The sequence below is a fragment of the Hyperolius riggenbachi genome, chromosome 6, assembly GCF_040937935.1.
Source record: "Hyperolius riggenbachi isolate aHypRig1 chromosome 6, aHypRig1.pri, whole genome shotgun sequence".
Lineage (NCBI taxonomy): Eukaryota > Metazoa > Chordata > Amphibia > Anura > Hyperoliidae > Hyperolius > Hyperolius riggenbachi.
Genome location: NC_090651.1, coordinates 183,358,814 through 183,383,521, shown reverse-complemented (window position 1 = coordinate 183,383,521; position 24,708 = coordinate 183,358,814).

Sequence of the window (24,708 nt, the reverse complement as noted above, 5' to 3'; positions counted from 1 at the left end):
TGAAGGGCGTGGGGGAGTTGATCTATCTATATGATCATTGGGAGTGATATTGAAATCGCCTGCCCATATTAGGCTATCGAATTTTAAGGTAAGAAGAAGATCCGAGATCTTTGATATAGTGACCTGAGTTTGGTTTGGAGGAGCATACATATTCACCAGGCATAACACCTTGGATTCATATGTGCCTAGGATGATGATATATGTTCCATTTTCATCTACTATATTAGAGGATATTTCTATCGGAAAATTATCTGAAAACAGTGTCATCACTCCTCTGCTCCTTTTCTTATAAGAAGCAGTATAGACTCTATTGAAGCGTCTATGAAAATATTTGGGTGGATTCGTGGGTGAGAAATGGGTCTCCTGTAGGAACAGTACATCAGGCGAGTGTTTGGTATATGCCTGAAGGGCCTTACTCCTTTTGTTTGGTGAATTAAAACCTCTGACATTGTGAGACAAAATGTTAATGGGTTTGAATTGTGGTTTTCTTTTTGCTATTGATTTTAACCTGAGGGACCTGGAACCAAGAAGAAACAATAAACTGTAATAACTTTCTCAGAACATAATACTTAATTTCAACCCAAGCTAAGAATATAATCTCAATGTAGTCTGGAAAGGCTCTGACCGGCACCGAGAGTGCCAGGGTAGAAAGACCATAGATGGCGGTCAATAACAATAAAAGTACCGACCACCTAGTGTCTTTCATAATGGGGGCAGCAAGCACAGTGGGTCTACCTGCCTTATATGCCAGATATATAAGCTTGGGACATAAGAGATAACAAGATTACCCAAGTAGTAGTCATAGATTGACTACGTCATTGTAAAAAATAGGAACTTAAAGAAAAGCCTTAGATGGCAATGATAGTAATAATCAAAGACCCGACACAACCTAAAGGACCAAATGTCACCTAGACTTCAACCCAAAAACAGATAGGGTTATTATCATTTAGAAGTGAGAAATCTACAATCCAAAATACCATAATGAAAGGAGTGGGATAGAATGAACCAATCACCACTATATAATAGATATGACCCAACAGGAATACAGTTAGTGCATGTTATAAAAAGATATTAAACAACATAGCGTGTCAGTTCGCATCCCAATATCATAAAGTGGGTATTTCTAGGGACCTAAAAAGAAACGTAAAACTTAGGTGGAGCCCAACATCATAAAGAGGGAGCACCTGAACTATTTAGCAAGAGGTCCTTTAACTGGTTCGGTATGGCTTCTCTGGGTTCTTTGTAAAGCATATTGCTTATGCCAAAATATTATATACTCATATCCAACATCATAAAGTGGATTGAGAATAGTTAGTCCGCAGAAGAATCTTGATCCACCTGTATGCGTCTGGAGTTAGAAGATCTTACCGTGGTCCATTGTCTATCTCTCCTCGGTTCCCGTCTAGGCAACGGGGGTTGTTGATCTTGTGTAGATTGTTGGGGGTCTGGAACCGTAAATGGGATGTTTGCTTCATTTAGTACCCCAGCAGCATCATCTGGATTTCTGCATATATGTTGCTTGTTCCCAATTTTGAAGATGAGTGCAAAGGGAAATCCCCATTTGTATCTAATAGCATCTCTTTGGAGGGCCGCAGTGTATGGCTTCATCTCTCTTCGCTTTTGTATTGTGATAGGTGCTAAATCCGCATACAGCTGCACGGATTTTGGGAGATCAGGGAGAGATTGCATATCTCTTGCTGCTTTTAAGATATTGTCCCTTGCATCTTCTGTGCAAATTTTTGCTATTATGTCCCTAGGTAGAGCTGGGTTCCTTGGTCTGACCAGTGCCCGATGCGCTCTGATCACCCTTCATTGCGCAGGGTCTACCTGGGGTAATATAGCCTGGAAAAGATTCGTTGCCATTGCTTCCACATCTTCTACCGTTTCAGGGACCCCTCTGATACGGATGTTGGCCCTCCGACTTCTATTCTCTAAATCTTCTAATTTTGATTCCATAAAGTTTAGCCTGTCCTCGTGCGTATCAATGTTCGCAGTGTTCGCATTTGACACCATTATTAAGTCATCTGTTTGATTTTCTAGAGTGTGCACCCGCTCCCCTATGTCATTAATCTGGGTTGACAATTCCGTAACTGCCCGCTTAAGTTCCGCCTTCAGTTCCGCACGGAAAATATTCGTAATGGTGACCAGAAGCGCTTCGGCGGACATGCCGCCTATTTGGATGGCAGGGCTCTGGGCAGTGTCTGCGGGGGAGGCCGGGGATGAGCCGGGTGGGGAGGCCACATCAGCCGCACATGACATACCTTCTGACCATCTTTGTGGTAAATCTCCTATTGAAGCACAGCGGGGAAATGAGTGGGATATAACAGGATCGGCTTCTTATAGGATAAGAGCTGGGCGACCTCTGCATTGCTTGAATCCTTAGGCTTCAGATGGTATATCTCATGCCCCAATTATCAAGCTAAAAACGGCTGATATATGACTCACAACGAGGAGCTCAGAGATCCAGCGTCTGCTCTCTCTGGCGCCTCTCTAGCGCCCCCCAGTCATTTTTCTTTCAATTGCAAACGTAACCAGTTTTTCAATGGTGTAATGGTTTAACATAGAAAACTTACCGTTGGCTCTAGATTCTAATCTATCACTCCGATTTGCAAACGGATTTCACTGAAGCTGTAACTTTCATCCCAGAACATAGTTTAGGGGCCATTACTTCTTCAACTATAGTCATTTTTCTTTCAATTGCAAACGTAACCAGTTTTTCAATGGTGTAATGGTTTAACATAGAAAACTTACCGTTGGCTCTAGATTCTAATCTATCACTCCGATTTGCAAACGGATTTCACTGAAGCTGTAACTTTCATCCCAGAACATAGTTTAGGGGCCATTACTTCTTCAACTATAGTCATTTTTCTTTCAATTGCAAACGTAACCAGTTTTTCAATGGTGTAATGGTTTAACATAGAAAACTTACCGTTGGCTCTAGATTCTAATCTATCACTCCGATTTGCAAACGGATTTCACTGAAGCTGTAACTTTCATCCCAGAACATAGTTTAGGGGCCATTACTTCTTCAACTATAGTCATTTTTCTTTCAATTGCAAACGTAACCAGTTTTTCAATGGTGTAATGGTTTAACATAGAAAACTTACCGTTGGCTCTAGATTCTAATCTATCACTCCGATTTGCAAACGGATTTCACTGAAGCTGTAACTTTCATCCCAGAACATAGTTTAGGGGCCATTACTTCTTCAACTATAGTCATTTTTCTTTCAATTGCAAACGTAACCAGTTTTTCAATGGTGTAATGGTTTAACATAGAAAACTTACCGTTGGCTCTAGATTCTAATCTATCACTCCGATTTGCAAACGGATTTCACTGAAGCTGTAACTTTCATCCCAGAACATAGTTTAGGGGCCATTACTTCTTCAACTATAGTCATTTTTCTTTTGTTTCAAGGGTTTTTATTAATGCTTTGCACATGACAAATCATAACAAATATAACAGCAATAACCCCACGCATGGGGTATAGCAAAATCAAAACTTGTCAGGTACATATACAGAAATGAGAAAGAACATAACTGAAATTATTAAGTAAACATATTATCGAAAAAGCAAACTGTTCCAGTCATGCTTTTGCTCAGCTTTTATTTTTGGAATAGGGGGAAGGAGAGACAGAAAAGTAAGGAGTAAGGGTAGGTGGGGGGAGGGGGAGGGAATCTGGATGCTGGGCTGTGCCATGGGTGGACCATAATCCACATCCTTCCAATGACACAAACCGGAAAAAAAAAGAGAGAGAAAACCTGAGAGAAGAGGGGAATGGGAAAGGAGGGTAAGGGGGAAACACACATAACAGATATACATGGGTGTGTGGTACATTGCCTTTAAAATGTTGCCATGGACTCCAGGGGGCGCAGACGTCCTCCCATAGGGGCTTATAGTCCTCTCTCTGAACTGGTTAGGGGGTTAGAACGAGTGTAATATGTAGGGTAGGCCTAAGTTTTCTTGCCAGTCAATCCAGGGAGACCATATATTATCAAACGCTGCAATATGGTCTAAAATTTTGGCTCTGATATGCTCCGAGAGCATAGTTGCATTAAGGCTATGGAATACCGTTTCCACATGTAGTGAACGTTCCTTCCACTGAGTTCCTATATGTTTTTTAGCTTGTGCTGCTACAAATTGTATAAATCTATGCTGTGGGCGAGAGACTCCCTCCGGCCTATCACCTAGGAGTAAAACTGACGATTGTAGGGGCTTTTCCAGGTTAAGTATTGATTTAACGCTATTCCAGATGGCTTTCCAGAAGGTTTGGGCCCTCGGGCAATCCCACCATATATGCCATAGATCGCCCACAGCATTACAATCCCTAAAACATAGATCAGAGTGGGATGAGCAAAATATATGAAGCTTTGCAGGGGTATAGTATGTCCTGTGCAATAGTTTGATAGAGGTTTCTATGGATGAGTAAAAAAGCGAATTTTTAGTTAGGATGGTGCAACAGTGTGCCCATCTCTCTTGGGTTAAGGTGATGCCACAATCTCTTTCCCAATCTTCCATACATTTCAGGTTGATCTCTGAGTTAGCTTGTGAAAGGGTGAGATATAGGTCAGAAATGAGGCCTCTGTCCAGGGGTGCCGATTTACATCTTACTTCAAAGTTCACATACATGAGGATCTCCTGTGTCGGATCTAGTGATTGCAGGAACCCAAATATAGCTTGCATTCTTGGTTCCTCTTCAACCGGGACATTATTCTCTTCTCTAAACAGCCTAGGAGAAGTTATTTTGAAGCCCGACATAAATCTTGCAAGTATAGTAAATCTTCTGGATCTCCACCAGTGGAACAGACGAGTCTGTGTCCCCAGGGGGAAGTCCGGGTTCCCAAATATCTCTGTAAGGCAAGAGATGGGGGACTGTAACTTATAAGAAGACCTATTATTCAACCAGATCTTCATAAAGTGGGTTGTTACAGGGGAGGATTTCCTAATTGTAGCAAGAGGAATGTTTTTAGCCCACATAATACCTGGTAGTGTCAGAGGTGAGATCATTTGTGATTCTAAATCAACCCATAGCGGTGCTCTAGTCTTAGCATTTATAGCAGCCATTGGAGCTAATTGGGCAGCCAAGTAGTAGTTCCATAATATAGGAGCATTTAGGCCCCCTGAATCTTTAGACCTGGCTAGTGTCAGATATTTAATCCTCAGCCTCCTCTTCCTCCAAATAAATTTTTGAATCAGTGTCTGCAGGTGCTTCACAGGTCCCTTTTTAATATCAATTGGTAGTGCTCGAAATAAGTATAAAAGTCTCGGTAGGAGAGTCATTTTGACCGAAGAGATCCTACCTAGTAGTGATAGGGGGTAGATATTCCATATATCTAGGTCTCGTGCCAGTCTGGTGTACATAGTTGCAATCATATAAATGTTTGGGGTTTTTGGTCAAATTAATCCCTAGATATTTTATGTATTTGGGTTGATACTGGAGTCCCAACGAAGCTGCCAAATTCCGCCCCTCGACAGTGGTCATTTGGGTGAGCATTAATTCAGATTTATCGAGATTCAATCTGAACCCCGAAAACTCAGAAAATTCCTGAATAATATTTAGTAAATTTGGGATAGATGTATGGGGAGAGGTCAAGGTGGCAAAGATGTCACCCGCAAAGAGTGACAATTTGTAATTAGTTCTTCCGATTTGGACTCCAAGAACCTCTAGTGAGTTGCGGATTTTTACTGCCAGCGGCTCCATTACTAGGGCAAAAATGCCTGGGGACAATGGGCAGCCCTGCCTTGTCCCCCTCTGGATAAGAAAGGGGATCCTTTGGAGTGATGGGAGTTTCAAAGTGGCTGTGGGGACAGAATAGAGAGCTCGTATAGCATTCATATAATTACCCTTAAATCCATACTTATGTAAGACATCCAGCATATAGGGCCATTTTATCAAGTCGAATGCCTTTTCCATGTCTAAGGCTAGTAGGGCCAGTGGCATAGCGGTGTTCAGGCAATGATGTTGTATATCAAGGATTTTTCGAATGTTATCGGGGGCTTGTCTTAGGGGAATAAAGCCAACTTGGTCTTTGTGGACCAGGGCAGGGAGAACCGTATTTAATCTTTTAGCGAATATAGAGGTTAGAAGCTTGTAGTCTACCCCCAGGAGTGATATGGGGCGGTAGTTTTTGGGGAGTAAATGATCTCTCTGAGGCTTTGGAATGACCACTATCGAGGAGGAGAGGAACTCCGGCGGGGGAGCATCACCTTTTAGTATAGTATTAAAGAATTTCAGAATGTGAGGGGATAAAATATTTTCGAATTTTTTATAATGTAATGCCGTTAGGCCATCGGGGCCAGGAGCCTTTGATCTTTTGGCCTTTTTGATAGCCCAGTGCAGTTCCTCATAGGAAATGTCCTGGCTGAGATTTTTGGCAGTATCTTCCGTGAGGACTTTCTTAATATTTTGGTCCAGGAACTGTTTCCTCTCTGAGGACCCAGCCTCCGGGTTTTTATCTTCATATAGATTTTTATAGAAGTCAGTGAAAATGGCATGAATATTCTCTGGGCTTGTTGTAACTTTGCCCTTAGCATCTCTAATTCTGATTATTTTATTTATATTCTGTTGACCTCTTAGTTTTTTAGCTAGCCATCGAAGAGGCTTATTCATTTGTTCGTATGACGAGGCACCCGACCACCGAAGGGCCTTTTCTGCATCTGCGTTCAAAATGGCATCAAGTTGAAGTCTTAAGTCCTGAATTTGTTTGAGGAGGAAGCGGGAGGGTCGAGTTTGATTAAGGATTGTTAATGTAGTAATTTTGTATTCGAGATTGTTAACCAGGATTGACCTATCCCTTTTGTGTTTAGAAGCCAATTTTATCAACTCCCCTCTTATTACGGGCTTATGAGCCATCCATCTGATACCAGGAGAAACTGTGTCAGCGTAATTTTTCCTAAAATAATTAGTCAAGCATGTCTCCATCTTATCTGCTATTTCTGAATTGTAGAGTAGGGATTCATTTAGGCGCCAGGTGGACCTGGCGACCTTAGGTATTAGTGAAATAAGTGATGTTAGCACCGGGTCATGGTCTGACCAGGGGCATAGCAGATGTCTTGAATACCCCAAGGAGGACACACATCGCGAGGAGATCAATATCAGGTCCAATCGTGAGTAAGAGTTATGGGGGGCCGAGAAGTAGGTATACCCCCTCTTTGCCCCATTGTGCTCCCTCCAAGAATCGACCAAAGAGTGGTCCCTAAAGAGGTCATCATATAATTTCTGGATTTTCGATGCATCAGATGGCCTTGTCGGATGAGTCCTGTCAATTTTATTGTTAGGAGCGAGGTTGAAGTCCCCAGCCCATATAAGTGTGTCAAAGGTTAAAGTTAATAATAGCTCTGATACTTTAGTGATCGTTTCCGTAGCCAGATTTGGGGGGGCATAGACATTTGTAAAACATATTATTTTGTCTTGGAGCATACCTATTAGGATTACATAGGTCCCATCCGTGTCAATGATGCTAGATTTAAATTTAAATGGGAAGTCATTATGTAATAGTATCGCTACTCCTCTTTTTTTTGAGGTGAAGTTGGATAGAAATGATCTCCTATATTTGGAGTGGAAATGTTTGGGAAATGACGTTTTAGAGAAATGTGTCTCCTGGATACAGAGGACGTCAGGGAGGTGTTTTAAGTATTCTCTCATGGCTTTATTCCGTTTTTGAGGGGAGTTGAACCCCCTAACATTGTGTGAAATTATGTTATATGGCCTACTAGCCATTGTTCACTGATCAGCAGGACTTGCAATATATATCCAAGAAGACATAAGGTTCCCCCAACAGTCCACAGCCCATGGTTTTGTAAAGAGAAACAAGATAAAGCACCAAACACACCCAACAGGAAGGTAATCAGGAAATATAGCTTGTTGAGAACAAGTCTATCTGCACAATGGTGCAGGGAAGATGCCCAGGGGGGGACTGATATTAAAGCCAGTCCACCTCCTTGCATCCTCGTCTTAGGGGGGCAACAAGAGTTTCCAAGAGCGCTTTCCAGCCCAGCTGGATGTAAGCTATCTGTGGAGACCTTCTGGGACAAGGAGAGTCAGAATAATATAGCGGATGTCAGAGCACATGAAGCGTTAGCCCTTTACAACCGTGTCAAAAAGTACAAAGGATAGCCCATATAAAGTAAGAACATAATAAACATAATAAACACCTGTTAACTTAATTAACCTTATTGCTTTCTAATTAGGGGACCGCTGAGAGGTCCTTCCCCCTGAGAGCTGCCAAGATGTCTACCTTAGCCCGTAATGCCAGGCATATTTCTAGATAAACTTTTGTGATATATAGAGTATTTTTCATAGGGTTGATCTGGGATCCAGGCGTCTTTAGGGATGGAGTGGGCCCTGACTATGTAACCCCACTTGTATAGCTGGGGGATTTTTATTATGATCTAAGATTCAAATGGTAGCCCTGAGATAGGTCTTCCTCCCACTAGCCAGTTACCTATAGGGATCCACATCCAATTACTACCCTGTAGACCAGATCCATAGTGGGTACCCCAGTTTTCTGTCAAGGATGATTTTATTTCCTGCATAGTGAGGGATTATGAGCTCTTAATGTGTATAGGGTTTTTGTTGATGGTGTTGCCTGGTAGCAATCTGTGATCTAATGGGGTGAGGTCACTATATATTAATGGAAAGGGGGATAGCTTATATAGATTATATGCAGTTACTCCAATGATAAGTGTTCTGTAAGGCTCATCACTACAAGAGGGCCCTATCCAACTTCAGGGGTCCCATGGCCTAGGAGGACATGCCTCTCGTGTAAATATATCACTAATGCTTAGCAAATCAACCTAAAATGAGTTATTGAAATAAAGACATTTTGTATGATCAAACCATATTATCCGAGATACATTAAGCCATGTAGCATATAGTAGTGCAGAATGCTATAATATGAGGAACCTGACTGGACCGGCAGTTCTGTGATAAGCTGTATCACCCCAGTTTGGGTTCCTTAAGCTAGTTAAAGGGGTATAATGCCACATCATAAAGGGCATACCATTAGACAGTTGCTCCATAGCCAGTTATGCCACATCATAAAGGGCATGTCCTTAGACAGTTGCTCCATAGCCAGTTATGCCACATCATAAAGGGCATGTCCTTAGACAGTTGTTCCCTAGCCAGTTATGCCACATCATAAAGGGCATTTGCCAAGCCCATGGATAGGCTAAAGGGTCTTAGTTTGACTCAGGAGTCCTGTGAGAGATTTAAAGGCATATGGTACATAGCGCCATCTCATAAAGGGAATGCTACTGAGAGTTGTTCATATACCAGATGTGCCACATCATAAAGGGCACTTGTTATGTTTTCTTGTGTATGTAGTTGTCGTGCCACATCATAAAGGGCACGGACCGTATGGCCAGGTGATTAGTCCTGAGAGTCCAGATTAAGTCTCCGTGGGCAGAATTGTGTATCTCTAGCTGTATTCCAGGTTCTTCGGAGGGTCTGGGATCTCGAGGTCCTCTGTGGTAGTTGGTTTTGTGAGGGGCCTGGATCCTTCGGAATTTCGTATGGGATGTTTTCCTCATCCAGTGCATCCGCAGCCTCTTGTGGGGTTTTGCACATGTATTGATTGGCATTTGCCTTGAATGCCAGAGCGAAGGGGAAATTCCATCTATATCGGATGGAAGCCTTCTGGAGTGCCAATGTGTATGGCCGCATATTCCGTCTTCGTTGTATGGTTATAGGAGCCAAATCCGCATAAATCTGTACGGAATTTGGGACCCCGGGCAAGACAGTCAGGTCACGGGCCGCAAGGAGAATGCTTGGCCAGTGCCCGGTGGATTCGCACAATGCGGATCAGTGTGGGGTCTACCTGTGACAATAGGGCCCCAAATAGGTTTACCGCAGCCGCTTCCACTTCAGTTACGGATTCCGGAAGTCCTCGTATGCGGACATTACCCCGCCGGCTCCTATTCTCCAAGTCCTCTAATTTATCCTCAATCGTGTCAATGCGGATGTCTTGGGAGTCTAATTGCTTACGATCTTCATTATTGGCCCCTATGACTTGGTCAGACTGTCTCTCTAACACATCCACTCGCTCACCTATATCCGAAATCTGCCGGGAGAGTTCCGTCACCGCATCCCGGATCTCCGAACGGAAAATCTTCGTCATGGTAGCCAGCAGCTCCTGATTAGAGAGATCCCCCCGTGGTAAGACATCCGATGACTGCTCTACCGCTGGTGGAGTCCGCATAGGATCCGAGGCCTCCGGGCTGGTGCTTTAGGTTTGGCCTGGTCGGCCATCTTGGAGAATCTCCGGTTGAAACGCAGCGGCGAAAGTAAAGGTCTTACAGCTGAACGACTTCTCAGAGGGTAGCTGTTAGGGGATCTTAGCATAGCGGAGGTCTTATGCTTTTCATCAATACCTCTCCGGTCCCGATCCGTGCTAATTAAGAGGCTGAATCACGCTCCAGAAAGCAGAGCTCACACCATGTGCATCCACACAGTGCAGCGCCGCGCATGCGCCCCCCGTCATTTTTCTTTCAATTGCAAACGTAACCAGTTATTTAATGGTGTAATGGTTTAACATAGAAAACTTACTGTTGGCTCTAGATTCTAATCTATCACTCCGATTTGCAAACGGATTTCACTGAAGCTGTAACTTTCATCCCAGAACATAGTTTAGGGGCCATTACTTCTTCAACTATAGTCATTTTTCTTTCAATTGCAAACGTAACCAGTTTTTCAATGGTGTAATGGTTTAACATAGAAAACTTACCGTTGGCTCTAGATTCTAATCTATCACTCCGATTTGCAAACGGATTTCACTGAAGCTGTAACTTTCATCCCAGAACATAGTTTAGGGGCCATTACTTCTTCAACTATAGTCATTTTTCTTTCAATTGCAAACGTAACCAGTTTTTCAATGGTGTAATGGTTTAACATAGAAAACTTACCGTTGGCTCTAGATTCTAATCTATCACTCCGATTTGCAAACGGATTTCACTGAAGCTGTAACTTTCATCCCAGAACATAGTTTAGGGGCCATTACTTCTTCAACTATAGTCATTTTTCTTTCGTTTCAAGGGTGTTTATTAGAAGTAATGAGCATTACACAAAAAAAACAGTGCACAGCATACCCCACATGTGGGGAAACATAAGTGATCGCTGAGATTAAAATCCTTTACAGCATTTCTTATAGGTTAAAAATAAGAACCATAATAAACATTTGGAGTAGAAATTTCGTAGATCAGCTCAGAGTAGTGCACATTAGCTTCATCATAAGGGGTGGGGGTAAAGGGTAGGGAAAATAAAAGAGGGGAGTAGGGAAAGGTAGGGGAAAGGATGTAAGGATGCCACCATGGGTGGTAATACCACATCATACCAATGGGGGCACCCAGGGGGGAAAGAGAGGGAAAGAGGGGGAAGGGGGTAACTCTTAATAACATAGATATGCCGAGAATTTTTTCATGCGCAAGATATGTCCCACGGGCCCAAGCCAGCAGACCCAGGGGAGAAATCAAATAGTGGAGAACTGTCTCTCGATCCTAACCCGCTCCTGAGCACACTAAATGTAACATGGGTAAGGCATTATGCTTTCATGGGCAAGGAACTCAAAACGTATGTAATGTATAGGCCAGACCTTGGTTATCTTGCCATCCGATCCATGGTGTCCAAACATTGAGGAAACTGTCAAGTCTGTCCATAATTTTAGCTATAATGTGTTCAGCTAACATTGTTTTGTTGACCTCCTGAATTACCGTATCAGCGGATAAGTCAGGGGATTTCCATTGGTGGGCAATGTGTCTTTTGACTTGTGCCATAAAAAATTTCACCAGCTTGTGGGCCGCAAATGGGAGCGATTGTGGTCGATTGGCTAAGATAGCTATAGAAGGTTCTAAGGGTAATTGGAGCTTCAGCATAAGAGTAAGTTTCGTCCATACTGTAGACCAAAGAGCGTGAGCTTTAGGGCACTCCCACCACATGTGCCACATGGAGCCTCTATGTGGGCATCCCCGGAAGCACAGCTCCGAGTTATGGGGAGAGAATAAGTGCAGCTTTGTTGGTGTGTAATAAACCCGATGGAGCAATTTAAGAGATGTCTCGATGGAGGAGAAAAATAAGCTTCCCTTGGTCAAGGAGGTACAACAATGGGCCCATTTTGATTCTGACAAGGTTAGGTTACATTCTCTTTCCCAGTCTAGTTGTGCTTTCAGCTTATTTGAGGATATATGTTCGGTAAATAGTCCATATAAGTCGGAAATCAGGCCACCATCCAAAGGACAGTTCTTACATCGTACCTCGAATGACGTGTACATTAATACATCATTAGAGCTATTCATTGCTTGCAGATAATCAAAAATCATCTGCATTCGAGGAACCTCCTCCATCGGAACATCATGATCGCTTCCAAACTGATTCCGGGGAGCCAGCTTGAATCCTGAGATGAATTTATTTAGCGTGGTGAGATCTTTATGGTGCCACCATGAGAAAAGCTCATTTTTTTTTTTAGCTGCTCTGAAGTCCGGGCTGCGAAAGATATGGGTCAAACGTGACACTGGTGACTGTAATTTATGGGCAAATCTAAGCTTTGTCCATATGGACATTGAAAAGGCAGAGACAGGTGACAGTTTCCTTATTTGGTTAATAGGTATTTTACGGGCCCACATTATTCCTGGCAGCGAAAGAGGGGACAAGAGTTGGGATTCTATTTCAACCCACAAAGGGGCATTTCCCTTTGCGTTAATAGGGGCCATCTGAGATACACAGGCGGCTTGATAGTATTAAAAAAGCAGCGGGGCATTTAATCCTCCTGCTGTTTTGGGGCGGGCCAAAGATGTATACTTAATTCTTGCTCTACGCTTTCTCCAGATAAAAGCCTGTATAAGGGATTGAAGATGTTTTAGGGGGCCCTTCTTAATAGGAATTGGGAGGACACGAAAAAGGTATAATATCCTAGGTAGGAGGGTCATCTTAACTGACACCACTCTACCCGACAATGAGATAGGATACTCATTCCAGATCTCAAGATCTGAGGATAACTTTCTGAGGATGGAAGGATAGTTATCTTGATAAAGGTTGGATGGATTTAGGGAAAGATTGATGCCTAAATATTTAATGAATTTTGCTTTATGTTGTAGGCCCAAGGATACTGCTAATTGTTGGGCTTCAATAGGGGGGGTTTGGGTGAGCATTAATTCCGATTTATTAAGGTTCAATTTGAATCCTGAGAAGGCCGAGAACTGGGAAATTAGTTTTAGGACATTTGGTATTGATGTATGGGGTGAAGTTAAGGTCAATAAGACGTCGTCTGCGAAAAGACATAATTTGTATTCCCTAGGTCCTATTTTAACTCCCTGAACCTCTTGGGAGTTTCGGATTTGTGCCGCCAAAGGCTCAATAACTAAGGCGAATATGGCCGGGGATAAAGGGCATCCCTGTCTCGTGCCTCTTTCTATTAAGAAAGGGGATCTTAAAGTGGATGGTAGTTTCAAAGAGGCTGATGGTTGAGAGTAAAGAGCTATAATAGCATTCAGAAAGTTGCCCGAGAATCCATACTTCCTTAGTACTGCTAACATATATGACCAGTCTATTCTGTCAAATGCCTTCTCCATGTCCAATGACAGGACTGCTAGGCGTGTGGAGGCTCGGAGACAATAATGCTGAATATCTATTATTCTCCTAATGTTGTCTGGGGCCTGGCATGTAGGGATGAAACCTACTTGGTCTTTATGGACCAGCGCGGGGAGAATTCTATTTAATCTATTGGCGAGGATAGCTGTAAAAAGTTTATAATCTACTCCCAAGAGGGATATGGGCCTATAGTTTTTCGGAAGGAGAGGGTCGCTTTGTGGTTTAGGGATGACTACAATGGTTGATGAAAGGAATTCGGGAGGGGGGGTATTACCTTTTAATATATAATTAAAGAATTTAAGCATATGGGGGGCTAGAGTAGATTCAAATTTCTTGTAGTAAAGGGCGGTAAGTCCGTCCGGTCCCGGTGCTTTGGCTCTTTTAGTTTTCTTTATAACTTCGTGGAGTTCCTCATACGATATGTCGCTGTTCATAATTTTCAAAGTATCGGGAGCTAGCTTGAGTTTAATGTTTGAGTCTAGGAAGGTTTTCCTGTCCCCTTCTGAATTAGGGGGTAAATCATTATGGTAAAGGGCTTTATAATAATCTGTGAAAATGGAATATATTTTATCAGGATTTGTAGTGATCCTACCGTCAGGGCCTCTAATCCTCATGATCCTATTAATCGTTTGCTGATTGCGTAGTTTCTTCGCCAGCCATCTATTTGCCTTATTAAGTTGGGAATATGCACAAGCTTTTGTCCATCTCAGGGCCTTCTCAGTTTCAGCAGAAAGAATAACATCTAATTGCAGTTGTAGGTCCCTAATCTGTTTAAGGAGAAAACGTGAGGGCTGCGATTGGTTTAAGGTAAGGAGGGTAGCAAGTTTATGCTCGAGGTTGGAAGTTATAGCTGACTTCTCCCTTCTGAGTTTGGCGGAGACCTGTATTAACTTCCCTCGTATGACGGCTTTATGAGCCATCCAGCATATCTCTGGATTAACCTCCGGGGTGGAGTTTTCTCTAAAGTAATTGGTGAGGGAAGTCTCAATCTGGTCGAAGGTGTCAGGGTTAATAATTAATGACTCATTTAAACGCCAGGGAGGTCTTTGGAATCTAGGGATCAAGGAGGTTAAAGAAGTTAATAAAGGATCATGATCTGACCACGGACAAAGCAAATGCCTTGAGTATGCCAGGGAAGGGACACATCTGACTGAGATCAAAGTTAAATCGATCCTAGAGTAGGAGTTATGGGGCGCTGAGTAAAATGAATAGCCCCGTCTCGCTCCGTTATGGTCCCTCCAGGCATCGACCAAAGAGTGAAGCCTAAGGAGATCATCAAAGAAAATTTTGGTGGCTTTGGAATCAGATGGGCGAGACGGATGCGTCCTGTCAAGAGCATCGTTAGGGGAGAGATTAAAGTCTCCTGACCAGATCAGGGAGTCGAACTGTAAGGACAGTAGTATGTTAGATACTTTAGTGATGGTGTCTCGGGCATGGGAAGGATGGGCATACATATTAACTATACATAGAGATTGAGCTTGGAAATTACCAATTATAATGTTAAAAGTACCTTCATCATCATCAATGTGCTTGGTGATCTCAATAGGGAAAGAGTCAGCCAGGAGTGTAAGAACTCCTCTTTGTTTTCTGCAATAATTAGACATATAAGAACGTTTATAGTTCTTATGAAAGTGCTTAGGGAAGGAGTTAGTAGAAAAGTGGGTCTCCTGTAAACACAGAATGTCAGGAGAGTGTTTGAGATATCCCTTAAGAGCCTTGGCTCTTTTTTGAGGCGAGTTGAGTCCTCGCACATTGTGTGAAATTACGTGATATGGCCTTGTACCCATATTGAGATGACCAAAACGCTAAGAAAGAGCGTCCCAGGCGGGAGGAGAGAGGCAGTTCCAAAAAGGAAAACAATGAGAACACAAGAAAAATCAATGATTAGCTCGGCATAAAGTAACAAAGAAGCAAAAATGAAAATTGGGGTAGCACAATCATGCTGTAATGGTGGTTGAGGCCTGGCCTGCGCAGTATGCGCCCGCCTGACTCCAAGCGCCATTTCCATTGGGGGAACAGCAGTAGTGTTTCACGACTGATCGCATTAAAAAAAAAAAAACGTATGGACTAAATCTATTTTAACCTTGGTTATCCGGTGTCAACTCTTGCAAAACAAATAGACATTCAAATAACAATGAAGCAGAGAATGTGTTAAACATGCAAGTTGCTGAGGGAGTCCGGAGCTTCCAAAAAAATGTCAGCTGTGATTTGCACAAAGTTTTGCATTCTAGGGGAGGAAGTCGGCTCTCTGAAGTGAAAGAGTCACAGACCGGAGCCCGCCAAATTAGAGGCTCCACGTGATCCTATGAGGTGGAGAGAAAAGTCAGCGCCCGCTGCAGTCCAACATCATAAAGGGACTGGAGCGGGCCATATAGAGTTCTTGTAGATGACAGAGAGAAGTCATCTCTTCATATGCGGTAGCAACGGTGCCGCACCTATTGTTCCTGAGAAAATAAAATACAAACCAGGAAAAACTATAATGGTGACACACCTTCCACATCATAAAGGGAAGGGGCGTGCCAGTGTTTTAGGAAGCCAAGTGTTCACCTGAAATGATAATATATGGGAACAAGGTTCCCTGTAGGCCTAAGCAGCATCCATATCGAGCTCTCTAGGCCGAAAGGACGATCCTCGTGATGAGTCCCAGGTCCTACGAAGCCTACGTTGGCGTTGCTCCCCTGGGGGAGGTTGAGGAGGTTTCGGGATGGTGAAGGGGATAGATGCTTCGTTAAGGGCTTGGGCAGCTTCCTCCGGGCGTTTACAGTTGTATGTCTTTGAGTTAATTTTAAATGTAAGCATGAAGGAAAAGCCCCAGCGGTATCGGATGGATTTTTGCTGGAGGGCTAAGGTGTAGGGCCTCATTTCTCTTCTTCTCGCTATAGTGGCAGGTGCGAGGTCTGCAAAAAGTTGAACTGAGGCCGGAACCCCTGGTAGTGCTGTAAGGTCCCGAGCTGCCAGCAGGAGCTTATCTCGTGCATCCTCTGATGCCACCTTAGCAAGAACATCCCGGGGAAGTTCTGGGTTTCTCGGCTTCGTTAGGGCACGATGGACTCGGACTACCCTCAATTGTGCCGGGTCTACCTGAGGAAGGAGAGACCCAAACAAATTAGTCGTCACTGATTCAAGGTCCTCAAAAGCTTCAGGGAGACCCCGTATTCTTATATTAGCCCTCCTGCTACGATTTTCCAGGTCCTCCAATTTGGCTTCATGAGCGTCTAGTCTGTCATCATGGTCTTCAATCTGCTTGCGGTCTTGGTTGACCGCTAGGACTATATCATCATTTTGTCTCTCCAAAGCATCCACTCTCTGTCCAATGTCATGGATCTGTTGCGATAGTTCATCAACCGCATCACGTAGCTCTTCTTTAAATATTTGCCGCATTGTACGCATCAATTCCTCCACCATGGGTCCCTGAAGCTGCATGGATTGATGTGCGTCATGGGTACGTTCATGCTGATATTGCGTACGTTCACGCGTACTTTCCTGGGTTGCATGCGACCATTCAGGCTTGCTTGTGGTGTTGGCATGCATACGTCCATGCTGGTAATGCGAATTTGCATGCGTATTTTCCGGGCCCGCATGCGACCGTTCATACGCATTAGCGCTAGCGGCATGCGTATTTTCATGCGTATGTACTTGGGCGGCATGCGTACTTTCATGCGAACGCTCCGGTGTTCTCATCATATGCTCTTCATGCGATCCATGCGAATTTTCATGCGAATTTACAGATCCATGCGAATTTTTATGCGAATTTAGCGATCTATGCGAATTTTCATGCGAATTTAACGGTAGCGCTTCCGACCTACCTTGTAAAGTTTGGGGTGATTTGGGGAGCTGGGTCGGCGATCCACCTTGCGGGGGTGGTGGGGGTGGGGTCCCCTTGCGGCTGGACTCATCCTGGAAGCTTGGAGAAGCAGTAGAATGGAGCTGGGCTTCAGTCTGAAGTAAGGCCTTGTCGGCCATCTTGGAGAATCTCCTGTTGAATCTGAGAGGAGAAAGCAGGGGTCTGGAGGCTGAACGGCTTCGTAGTGGGTATTGTTGAGGGCTCCTGTACATCCCTGAGGCCTTTAGGTGCTGTTTAAGGTATAATTTGTCCGGATCCGAGGTCTAGTTCCAAAGCAATCAGTCTGTGAATCAGGAGCTCACTGAAGGTGCATCCTCTCCAGTAAGCGCCTCACTAGCGCCCCCCGTCATTTTTCTTTCAATTGCAAACGTAACCAGTTTTTCAATGGTGTAATGGTTTAACATAGAAAACTTACCGTTGGCTCTAGATTCTAATCTATCACTCCGATTTGCAAACGGATTTCACTGAAGCTGTAACTTTCATCCCAGGACATAGTTTAGGGGCCATTACTTCTTCAACTATAGTCATTTTTCTTTCAATTGCAAACGTAACCAGTTTTTCAATGGTGTAATGGTTTAACATAGAAAACTTACCGTTGGCTCTAGATTCTAATCTATCACTCTGATTTGCAAACGGATTTCACTGAAGCTGTAACTTTCATCCCAGAACATAGTTTAGGGGCCATTACTTCTTCAACTATAGTGAATTTTCTTTCAATTGCAAACATAACCAGTTTTTCAATGGTGTAATGGTTTAACATAGAAACTTACCGTTGGCTCTAGATTCTAATCTATGACTCCGATTTGCAAACGGATTTCACTGAAGCTGTAACTTTCATCCCAGAACATAGTTTAGGGGCCATTACTTCTTCAACTATAGTCATTTTTCTTTCAATTGCAAACGTAACCAGTTTTTCAATGGTGTAATGGTTTAACATAGAAAACTTACCGTTGGCTCTAGATTCTAATCTATCACTCCGATTTGCAAACGGATTTCACTGAAGCTGTAAATTGCATCCTAGAACATAGTTTAGGGGCCATTACCTCTTCAACTATAGTCATTTTTCTTTCGATTGCAAACGTAAACTGTTTTTCAATGGTGTAATGGTTTAACATAGAAAGCTTACCGTTGGCTATCGATTCTAATCTATCACTCCGATTTGCAAACGGATTTCACTGAAGCTGTAACTTTCATCCCAGAACATAGTTTAGGGGCCATTACTTCTTCAACTATAGTCATTTTTCTTTCAATTGCAAACGTAACCAGTTTTTCAATGGTGTAATGGTTTAACATAGAAAACTTACCGTTGGCTCTAGATTCTAATCTATCACTCCGATTTGCAAACGGATTTCACTGAAGCTGTAACTTTCATCCCAGAACATAGTTTAGGGGCCATTACTTCTTCAACTATAGTGATTTTTCTTTCAATTGCAAACATAACCAGTTTTTCAATGGTGTAATGGTTTAACATAGAAACTTACCGTTGGCTCTAGATTCTAATCTATGACTCCGATTTGCAAACGGATTTCACTGAAGCTGTAACTTTCATCCCAGAACATAGTTTAGGGGCCATTACTTCTTCAACTATAGTCATTTTTCTTTCAATTGCAAACGTAACCAGTTTTTCAATGGTGTAATGGTTTAACATAGAAAACTTACCGTTGGCTCTAGATTCTAATCTATCACTCCGATTTGCTAACGGATTTCACTGAAGCTGTAAATTGCATCCTAGAACATAGTTTAGGGGCCATTACCTCTTCAACTATAGTCATTTTTCTTTCGATTGCAAACGTAAACTGTTTTTCAATGGTGTAATGGTTTAACATAGAAAGCTTACCGTTGGCTATCGATTCTAATCTATCACTCCGATTTGCAAACGGATTTCACTGAAGCTGTAACTTTCATCCCAGAACATAGTTTAGGGGCCATTACTTCTTCAACTATAGTCATTTTTCTTTCAATTGCAAACGTAACCAGTTTTTCAATGGTGTAATGGTTTAACATAGAAAACTTACCGTTGGCTCTAGATTCTAATCTATCACTCTGATTTGCAAACGGATTTCACTGAAGCTGTAACTTTCATCCCAGAACATAGTTTAGGGGCCATTACTTCTTCAACTATAGTGATTTTTCTTTCAATTGCAAACATAACCAGTTTTTCAATGGTGTAATGGTTTAACATAGAAACTTACCGTTGGCTCTAGATTCTAATCTATCACTCCGATTTGCAAACAGATTTCACTGAAGCTGTAACTTTCATCCCAGAACATAGTTTAGGGGCCATTACTTCTTCAACTATAGTCATTTTTCTTTCAATTGCAAACGTAACCAGTTTTTCAATGGTGTAATGGTTTAACATAGAAAACTTACCGTTGGCTCTAGATTCTAATCTATCACTCCGATTTGCAAACGGATTTCACTGAAGCTGTAAATTGCATCCTAGAACATAGTTTAGGGGCCATTACCTCTTCAACTATAGTCATTTTTCTTTCGATTGCAAACGTAAACTGTTTTTCAATGGTGTAATGGTTTAACATAGAAAGCTTACCGTTGGCTATCGATTCTAATCTATCACTCCGATTTGCAAACGGATTTCACTGAAGCTGTAACTTTCATCCCAGAACATAGTTTAGGGGCCATTACTTCTTCAACTATAGTCATTTTTCTTTCGATTGCAAACGTAACCAGTTTTTCAATGGTGTAATTGTTTAACATAGAAATTTTGAAGCTATCTTTATTCTTGCTAACTATGATGCTCTGCTCATAGAATAACATATATATGAGACCTGTTTGTCTTATTTCCTGTTTTTTCTCCTACCTATTTTATGCGACTTTATTATCTTACATTTCTCTTTTGCACAATTGTATAACCTTATACTTATACATTATTTACTACTATTTTTGTATTATTTGTACACAAAGATATGTGTATACTATGCTACTGTCACTATTACTTGTTTGTTAACTGTATTAACTATATTGTTATAACCTTGAAAAAATTCCAATAAAAATTACTGATATTGGTTTAACATAGAAAACTTACCGTTGGCTCTAGATTCTAATCTATCACTCCGATTTGCAAACGGATTTCACTGAAGCTGTAACTTTCATCCCAGAACATAGTTTAGGGGCCATTACTTCTTCAACTATAGTCATTTTTCTTTCAATTGCAAACGTAACCAGTTTTTCAATGGTGTAATGGTTTAACATAGAAAACTTACCGTTGGCTCTAGATTCTAATCTATCACTCCGATTTGCAAACGGATTTCACTGAAGCTGTAACTTTCATCCCAGAACATAGTTTAGGGGCCATTACTTCTTCAACTATAGTCATTTTTCTTTCAATTGCAAACGTAACCAGTTTTTCAATGGTGTAATGGTTTAACATAGAAAACTTACCGTTGGCTCTAGATTCTAATCTATCACTCCGATTTGCAAACGGATTTCACTGAAGCTGTAACTTTCATCCCAGAACATAGTTTAGGGGCCATTACTTCTTCAACTATAGTCATTTTTCTTTCAATTGCAAACGTAACCAGTTTTTCAATGGTGTAATGGTTTAACATAGAAAACTTACCGTTGGCTCTAGATTCTAATCTATCACTCCGATTTGCAAACGGATTTCACTGAAGCTGTAACTTTCATCCCAGAACATAGTTTAGGGGCCATTACTTCTTCAACTATAGTCATTTTTCTTTCCATTGCAAACGTAACCAGTTTTTCAATGGTGTAATGGTTTAACATAGAAAACTTACCGTTGGCTCTAGATTCTAATCTATCACTCCGATTTGCAAACGGATTTCACTGAAGCTGTAACTTTCATCCCAGAACATAGTTTAGGGGCAATTACTTCTTCAACTATAGTCATTTTTCTTTCGATTGCAAACATAACCAGTTTTTCAATGGTGTAATGGTTTAACATAGAAAACTTACCGTTGGCTCTAGATTCTAATCTATCACTCCGATTTGCAAACGGATTTCACTGAAGCTGTAACTTTCATCCCAGAACATAGTTTAGGGGCCATTACTTCTTCAACTATAGTCATTTTTCTTTCGATTGCAAACGTAACCAGTTTTTCAATGGTGTAATGGTTTAACATAGAAAACTTACCGTTGGCTCTAGATTCTAATCTATCACTCCGATTTGCAAACGGATTTCACTGAAGCTGTAACTTTCATCCCAGAACATAGTTTAGGGGCCATTACTTCTTCAACTATAGTCATTTTTCTTTCGATTGCAAACGTAACCAGTTTTTCAATGGTGTAATGGTTTAACATAGAAAACTTACAGTTGGCTCTAGATTATAATCTATCACTCCGATTTGCAAACGGATTTCACTGAAGCTGTAACTTTCATCCCAGAACATAGTTTAGGGGCCATTACTTCTTCAACTATAGTCATTTTTCTTTCGTTTCAAGGGTGTTTATTAGATGAAAGAATGCAAGATGACATCATACAACAGTACAAATAAAATCCCTCGTAAGGGAATCATCAATACAGCAGACATATTAACTAATATGAGGATCTAGTTTAGCTGTTGTACAATTTGAATTTAAACGAACCAGAACAAATAACACCAACATTTTAAATATTAACCACCCTGGCATTCTGATAAGATCGCCAGGGAGGCTGCGGGAGGGTTTTTTTTAAATTAAAAAAAAACTATTTCATGCAGCCAACTGAAAGTTGGCTGCATGAAAGCCCACTAGAGGGCGCTCCGGAGGCGTTCTTCCGATCGCCTCCGGCGCCCAGAATAAACAAGGAAGGCCGCAATGAGCGGCCTTCCTTGTTTTGCTTACACCGTCGCCATAGCGACGAGCGGAGTGACGTCATGGACATCAGCCGACGTCCTGACGTCAGCCGCCTCCGATCCAGCCCTTAGCGCTGGCCGGAACTTTTTGTTCCGGCTACGCTGGGCTCAGGCGGCTGGGGGGACCCTCCTTCGCCGCTGCTCGCGGCGGCGATCGGGCAGCACACGCGGCTGGCAAAGTGCCGGCTGCGTGTGCTGCTCTTTATTTGGTGCAAATCGGCCCAGCAGGGCCTGAGCGGCAGCCTCCGGCGGTGATGGACGAGCTGAGCTCGTCCATACCACCAGGATGGTTAAGGGGGAAGGGAACTAAGTTCCCGGGCAGGGGTAGGGGCAAAGGAAGGAAGAGGTTCTCAGGGAAAGGGAAGTGGATACATGGGAATCCCCAGGGTGGGACTACCACATCATACCTGTGGGATTCTCCAGGGGTAAAATCTGGGAGAGTGGGGAAAGAGGAGGGGGAGGGAAAGGGTTAAAGGGTTGAAAATATACCCATAAACAATCAGTTAATCTCTATAACTCAGATATCTTACTTGGCTCCTCGGTCACCTCATAATTCTCAATTGAGACCATGTTTATCATTTATCACAATGTCAGGGAATCTTTAAAAGGTATGTAATGTGTATCTCAATCCCAAATTGTCCTGGAGGTCAATCCATGGAGATCATATTTCCATAAATGCATTCAGTCTATCATGGACCTTGGCCAGAATATGCTCTGATAACATAACCGAATTAAGAGATTTGAAGACCTCATATGAGGCCAAATGTGAGGATTTCCAATTATGAGCAATGTGTCTTCTAGCCAAGGCCATGACATGGTGAATCAACTTATTGGCAGGCGAGGTAATATTATGTGGCCTATTACCCAAAAGGGCCACCGTAGGGTCACATGACATTTGAGTTTGTAGCATTAGAGAAATGCGTCTCCAAATATCCTTCCAGAATTTCTGAACATGATAACAAGACCACCAAACGTGCCATAGGTTGCCTTTATGTCCACAACCTCTAAAACATCTGTCTGATTCATTTGGGGAGAAAGCATGTAGTCTATCAGGGGTAAAATAAGCTCTGTGCAGCAGCTTGAGCGAAGTCTCTATTGACGAATAAAAGAGGCTGTTTTTCAAAAGTGTAGTACAGCAATGACCCCATCTCGGTTCTGATAGAATTTTGCCAGAGTCATTTTCCCATGTTAGCTGAAATTTTAGTTTATTGCAATTTTCATCTCTCGTCAATAAGAAATAGACACTGGAAATCAAACCTTTATCAAGTGGGCCATTCTTGCATGTAGTTTCAAATGTGGTATATACAATAAAGTCATTGCTTATGTTCAGTTTGTGGAGATAGTTGAATATTTGAGTGGCTCTACCATATTCTTGTGGAGGAACATTTCTCTCTATACAGAAGTCTCTTAATGTCATGAGTTTAAACCTAGATGTAAAATTAGCTAGCCTTACAAATCCTCTAAATTTCCACCAGGAAAAGAGATTAGGGGAAAGGCCCGCAGGAAAATCAGGATTTCCGAAAATCTGGGACATATAGCTAACCTTAGATTGCAGCTTATGAAGGAATCTACACTTCCGCCAGAGTCTCAGAGCAAAGGCAAGGACCGGAGCCATGGCCTGAATCTTTTGAAGTGGGACCCTGTTGGCCCACATGACCCCCTGTACTGTCATAGGGGATATCAGTCTGGATTCAATATCTGCCCATAGTGGAGTCCTATCCCCCGAATTAACCGTGGCCAACTGGGAAATTCTAGCTGCCCTATAGTATTGGAGCAGGATAGGGGGATTAAGCCCTCCTCTATCTCTCGTTCTTGCCAGGGTGGAATAGCTTATTCTAGCTCTTTTGTTTGACCATATAAACTTGTGAATTTTGGCTTGTAAGTTGGATAAATGATAATTATTTATAGGGACAGGAAGGACTCTAAATAAATATAGCAATCTAGGGAATAAGGTCATTTTAATAGAGTGCATTTTACCTAATAGTGATAGTGGTAGCTTGGACCATGTCTCCAAATCATTTATTAATTTCCTATACATTGAGGGGTAATTTACATCATACAGGCTATTGGGATTTTTGGGCAGATTAATTCCAAGATACTTGATGTACTTTAGTTGTAGTTGTAAGCCCAAGGTCTCTGCCAGGTGTTGGGCATTTCTATTGGGCATATGTGAGATCATTAATTCTGATTTATCTATATTAATTTTGAATCCTGAGAAGGTAGAGAAATGTTGGATTATATTAAGTAGATTGGGGATAGAGGTGTGAGGTGAGGAAAGGGTCAAAAGGATATCATCCGCGAATAGATTCACTTTATATTGTTTAGGACCGATTTGAATTCCAAGAATTTCTGGGGTATTCCTAATTTTATATGTCAATGGTTCTATCATCAGGGCGAAAATGCCTGGTGAAAGGGGGCAGCCTTGCCTAGTGCCTCTCTGAATGGGGAATCTATTTTGTGTATAAGAGGGTAGTTT